Consider the following 6,464-nt stretch of genomic DNA (forward strand, 5'->3'; position numbering starts at 1 on the left):
GCTCGGTTTTGGAGGCATGCTTTCCAAACTTTCTAATTCAGAGGGTCTCTGCGCGCAACCCCTGCCCCACGACACGTTGGTAGTCTCTGACACTTCCCGGGCTCTTCTCTCCGGCAGCTCCCGTGCCTGTCCGGTCCCGGAGTTGAATAGTTTTTGAAGTAATGAAACGTGAACGAGACTTGGGACGAACTGGAGAAAAACATAACCGCGAAAGGAAGAGGCGGCTATCACTTACTGGTTGTGCCAGAAGTCGCCGGGGACGCGCTGCTCCCGAGGCCGAGGGGCCCAGAGAGCTCCAGCCAGGTGGCGGGTTCGTCTCTGGCGCTAGAAGGCTGGTGGGGCGGGGTGCGCGCGTGCGCGTGGCCGCTCGAGGCGCCACCCGCTACGGGGACGCGCGGGCTCTGTCGGGCGGCCTAGCGCCTGCGGCTCTGCCTGGCCTGCGCTCCCGACCGACGCCGAGCCGCGCACCGCCTCAACTTCCCTGCCCCGGCGGCTCTTCCGGGTGGAGACGAGACAGCGGGGCGGGGCGGAGCGGGCGGATTGGGGCGGGGCCAGGAGGGTCCCGGGTGGGGAGAGGGGCGGGACCCGAGCGGTGACTTCAGGCTGAGTGGAGAGAGCAGGGCTGTGCGGCGGCTCAGATTGGATCTTAGGATTTGTTTTTTGTCTGTCCGAGGAATTTGCCTAACCCAAGGACACAGAGGATCTCTTCTGTATTTTCTGACACAAGTTTTAGAATTTTAGGTTTTATATTGAGGTCTGTGATCTAATTAGAGCTAATTTCTCTTTGTGGGGCAAGTATGGATCTTAGGTCATTTTTTTGCATATGAATAGCGTCATTTGTTCAGAGAGCTTTCTTTTTCTCCCTGAATAGCTTTTGCACCTATGTTAAAAATCAATTGTCCCTAAAGCATCAGTTGTGGGTCTATTCTTAGACTTTGTATTCTGTTCCTACAATTTATTCTATTTCTCTCTACAAAAATACCACATTGTCTTGATTCCTGTAGATTCATAAGAATCTTAAAATCAGATCGTGTTTGGCCTCCAAACGTTGTTCTTTTTCAAAAATGTTTTTGTTCATCTAATCCCTTGGGTTTTCATATGACTACTAAAATCGGCTTGTCACTTTAAAAAGTTGCGATTGTGATTGGAGTCACATTTCGTCTATAGGTCCATATGAGAATAATTTACATGTTAACAATATTTAGTTATGACCCTTAAACAAAGTAAGCTTCTTCATTTATTTCGTTGTTACTTCACTCAGCAAATGTTTTGATCTTTTGTCAGGTCTAGCCGTGTATAGTCCATTCTCACACTGCTGATAAAGACATACCTGAGACTGGGTAATTTATAAAGGAAAGACGTTTAATTGACTTACAGTTCAGCATGGCTGGGGAGGCTTCAGGAAACTTAAAATCATGGCAGAAGCGGAAGCAAACGTCCTTCTTTTCAGGGCTGCAGGAAGGAGAAGTGCGGAGCAAAGAGGGAAAAGCCCCTTATAAAACCATCAGATCTTGTGAGATCTCACTATCAGAGGACAGCAGGGGAATAGCCACCCCCATGATTCAGTTACCTCCCACCGGCTCCCTCCCAGGACACCTGGGGATTATGGTAACTACAGTTCAAAATGAGATTTGGGCAGGGACACAGCCAAACCATATCACCCTATGTCAGATTTATCCATAAATCTAAGGATGGGAGGAACATATACTTCTTGATATTATGTAAATGACATTTTCAATTTTCAATTTTCCGTTTTCTTTGATAGTGTCTTAGTCTGAGTTGCTAAAAAGGAATGCCTGAGACTGAATACTTTACAAATAAAAGAGGTTCATTTGGCTTACGCTCTTGCAGGCTGCTTCTGGTGAGGCCTTCAGGCTGCTTCCACTCAGTGAAGGGGAGGCTGCCTGTGCAGATCACATGGCCAGAGGAGAAGCAAGAGAAAGGGGAGGTAGTAGTCAGGCTCTTTTCAACAGTCAGCTCTGGAGGCAACTAACAGAGTGAGAACTCACTCATTATGCAGTGGCAGCACTAAGTTTTCCTGAAGGATCTGCCCCTGTGACCCAGACACCCCCAACTAGGCCCCACACTTGGGATCCGATATTAAGATGAGATTTGGAAGGGAGAAATACTCCAACTATGTCAGATAGTATGTAAAAATATGATTGGGGGTTTTGTTTTTGTTGCTGCTGTTGTTGTTGTTGTTGTTGTTGTTACAGGTTCTTGCTCTGTTGCTCAGGCTTGCGTGCAATGGTGTGATCGTGGCCCACTGCAACCTCTGTCTCCCAGGTTCAAGCAATCCTCCTGCCTCAGCCCCCTGAGTAGCTGGGTGATATGGTTTGACTGTGTGTCTCCACCCAAATCTCACCTTAAATTGTAATCCCCAGGAGTCTGGTGGGAGGTGATTGAATCATGGGGCAAACTTCCCCCTCGCTATTCTTGTGATAGTCAGTTCTCATGAGATTGGGTTTTTTGAAAGTGTCTGGCACTTCTCCCTCACTCATTCTCTCTCTCCTGCTCTGCCATGGTAAGATGTGCTTGCTTCCCCTTTGTCTTCTGCCATGAATATGTTTCCTGAAGCCTCCTAGTCATGCTTTCTATTAAGCCTGCAGAACTGTGAGTCAATTAAACCTCTTTTTGTCATAAATTGCCCAGTCTCAGTTAGTTTATAGCAGTGCAAAAACAGACTAATACATTGGAATTATAGGTGTGCGCCACCACACCTGGCTAATATTTTGGTATTTTTGTAGAGATAGGGTCTCACTATGTTGCCCAGGCTGGTATAATTGATTTTTTAATATTAATCTTGTACTTGCCATTTTGTAAAACCACTTATGAGTTCTAGCAGCTTTTTTTGTGGATTTTGCTAGATTTTCTATATATTCAGGATTTGCTATCTATAAATAAAGACAGTTTTACTTCCTTCCTATTCTGGAGGCCTTTTATTTCTTTTTCTTGTCTTTTTGCACTGACTAGAAGCTTGAGTATACCGTTGGATAAAAGTGATGAGACCAGACATTCTTTCCTTGCTTCTGATCTTAGAGGGAAAGTTATCAGTCTTTTACTCTCAAATATGGATATTCACCCAGGGTTTTTTGTAGATGCCCTTTATTAAGATGGAGGAAGATTTAAGAACTTTTATCAAGAATGAATGTTGGATTTCATTAAGGCTTTTCTACATCTGTGGAAATGATTGCTTTGCTTTTTTTTTCTTTTAGTTTCATATTTTATGTATAGATTGAATTGTATCCCTCCAAAAAAGATATATTGAAGTTATAATCCCCAGTCCCTTTGAGTGTCACTTGTTTGAAAATAAGGTCTTTATAGAGATAATTGAGATAAAATTAGGAATTAGGATGGGCAGTAATCCAATATGACTTGTGTCCTTATAAAAAGGATGAATTTTATGGCTGGGCGCAGTGACTCACGCCTGTAATCCCAGCACTTTGGGAGGCCGAGGCAGGCGGATCATGAGGTCAAGAAATTGAGACCGTCCTGGCCAATATGGTGAAACCCCGTCTCTACTAAAAATACAAAAAAAAAAAAAATTAGCTGGGCGTGGTGACACGCGCCTGTAGTCCCAGCTACTTGGGAGACTGAGGGAGGAAAATTGCTTGAACCCAGGAGGTGCAGGTTTGTTACATAGGTATACACGTGCCATGGTGGTTTGCTGCATCCGTCAACCCGTCATCTACATTAGGTATTTCTTCTAATGCCTTCCCTCCCCAACCACCCCTGCTACCCCCTGACAGGCCCCAGTGTGTGATATTCCCCTCTGTGTGTCCATGTGTTCTCATTGTTCAGCTCTCACTTATGAGTAAGAACACACATCAATTTTGCATGTATGCTTGGCATATTGGTCTAATTTTTTGTTGTTGTAACATCTTTACCTTGTTTTGGTATCAGGGTAATGTTGGCCTCGTAGAATGAGTTGAAAGCTATTCCCTTCTGTTTTATTTTCTGGAAGAATTTATGTGAAATCGGTATTTCTTTTTTTTCTTTTTTTTTTTTTTTTCGAGATGGTCTCACTTTGTCACCCACACTGAAGCGCAGCAGCACAAACACGGCTCACTGCAGCCTCAGCTTCCTGGGTTCAAGTGATCCTCCTACCTCAACCTCCCAAATAGGTGGGATTACAGGCAGGCACCACCACACCTGGCTAAAAATTTTTTGTACTTTTTTGTAGAGACAGTGTTTCACTGTGTTGTCCAGGCTGTTCTCAAACTCCTGGGCTCAAGCAGTCTGCCTGCCTTGGCCTTCTAAAGTGTTGGGATTACAGGCGAGAGCCACCGTGCCCAGACAAAATGGTATTTCTTTTTTAAATATTCATTAGAACTCACCAGCAAAGCCATCTGAACCTCGACTTTTCTTTGTGGGAAGATTTTAACTACAAATTCAAATTATTCAATAGATACAGGGCTCTTGAGGTTATCTATTATTTATTGAGTTTGGTAGTTTATCTTTCAAGGAACTGGTGTTTCTTCTTGGTTATCAAATTTATGAACATGAAATTGTTTGTAATGTTTCTTTATTATCCTTTTAGTGTCAGTGGGATCGGTAGTGATGTCCTCTCTTTCATTCTTGATGTTGGTATTTTCTTTTGGTGATTATCTGCAACGGCTGCCATAACAAAATACCATAGACATTGCGGCCAAAACAAAAGAAATTTATTTTCTCACAGTTCTGGAGGCTGGGAAGTCCAAGATCAAAGTGCCAACTGATTCTGGTGAGAGCCCTTTCCTGGCTTGCCGCCTTCTTACTGTGTCCTTACATGTCATGGAGCTTTCAGGTGTCTCTTCTTACAAGGACACTAATCCTATCTTTATGCCCTCATTTAACCTTACTTACCTCCTTACAGGCCATGTCTTCAAATACAGTCAAATTGGAGGTTAGGACTCCAACTTCTGAAATTGGGGAATGGAGTTGCTATGGGCACAACACAATTCAGCCCATAGTAGTAGTGATCCCCATTCCTGTCCCCAAGCTGCAATGGAATTTCATTAGTGCCTTCCTCTGCAGATTTTATCTGTGGATCTGTAGTGGAGATAGGGGGATTGGATCTGGACAGATTTCAGAAGTAGCTGCTTTTCTTCTCCCCTAGCTGGTACCTCTAAAGGGGGTAGCTTTCTTTGGATTCTCCCCAGTTGTCTATATGAGAACCTGATGAGGTTTCTGAAGGAATGGCCTGCATGAGGATGAGAACCTTTTTGTGTCTGAGTCCCCTGTAGACATCATGCTCCCACATTAGCCCACACTTGGTGTTTAGCAGTTCACTAAAAATTTCCAGTTTAATCTTCCTACTGCCTTACATGCATTTGGAGCTGTCTGTCTCAGGTGAAGTCAAAGCTTGTGTCCTGTTTCTTTCTGCAGGCTCCTGTCTTTCTCCACGTTTTAGGTTAGTTGTCTGCCCTGTGACCTCCACTTTCTGAGGGATTCAAGAAAAATCTTTAATTTGCAGTTTGTCCAGTTTTTGTCTTATAGAAAGGGAGCGACACTCTTTCTGTCTCTTTACATCTATGAGCTAAAACCAGATGTCCCATCCCTTTTATTTTTAACCTTTCCATTTCTTTAGGTGTCTTTTATAGACAGCGTGTAGTTGGGTCTTGCTTTTTAATTCCACCTGACTATCTCTGCCTTTAATCGAGATGGTTAAAATGTTACATTTGGCCGGACTCAGTGGCTCACGCCTGTAATCCCAGCACTTTGGGAGGCTGAGGCAAGAGGATCATGAAGTCAGGAGATGGACACCATCCTGGCTAACACGGTAAAACCCCATCTCTACTAAAAATACAAGAAAATTAGCCGGGTGTGGTGGCCCACACCTGTAGTACCAGCTACTCGAGAGGCTGAGGCAGGAGAATGGCGTGAACCTGGGGAGCCGAGCTTTCAGTGAGCTGAGAGCGCACCACTGCGCTCCAGCCTGGACCCCAGAGCGAGACTCCGTCTCAAAAAAAAAAAAAAAGTTACATTTAATGTGATAATTGATATGGTTAGATTAAAGTGAATTATCTTGCTGTTTGTTTTCTGTCTGTCTCATCTTTGTTTCCTATCCCTTATTTTTGCTTTCTTTTGGATTGAGAACTTTTTTTGATTGCATTTTATTTGTTGGTGTATTAGCTATAATTCTTTGCTTTGCTATTCAAGTGGTTACTGTTTATATAACATATCTTTAATTTATCCTATCTACCTTTAAGTAATACTATACTCCTTCTTATATAAGAACCTTAAAATAACACACCTTCATTTCTCCCTCCCAGCATTTATGCTATTGTTGCCAGTCATCTTTTATATACATCTTATAAGCTCCATGATACATTGCTGTTTCTTTAAACTGTTGATTATCCTTTAAAGAGATTTAAATAACAAGAAAATAATTTTATATATTTACCAATGTAGTTACCATTTTTAGTGCTGTTCTATTATTTCTTCAGATATTTTTTTGTCTTCCTCTCCCGTCAGATTTTAAT

At 43.1% G+C, this 6,464-nt stretch overlaps 1 protein-coding gene across 2 annotated transcripts in view; it reads right to left on the reverse strand.

Annotated features, from left to right (window-relative positions):
• The window catches only part of LOC105465507 (minichromosome maintenance 9 homologous recombination repair factor), a 126,057-nt gene extending 125,555 nt beyond the window's left edge, over positions 1-502 (reverse strand). For both annotated transcript variants that reach the window (XM_071096366.1, XM_011713958.3), the window contains exon 1: positions 236-502. The gene's annotated coding sequence lies outside the window, so the exon portion shown is untranslated. The remainder of the gene's footprint in view (positions 1-235) is intronic.
• Between the last annotated feature and the right edge of the window lie 5,962 nt (positions 503-6,464).

This window comes from Macaca nemestrina, chromosome 5, assembly GCF_043159975.1.
Source record: "Macaca nemestrina isolate mMacNem1 chromosome 5, mMacNem.hap1, whole genome shotgun sequence".
NCBI classification, from domain to species: domain Eukaryota; kingdom Metazoa; phylum Chordata; class Mammalia; order Primates; family Cercopithecidae; genus Macaca; species Macaca nemestrina.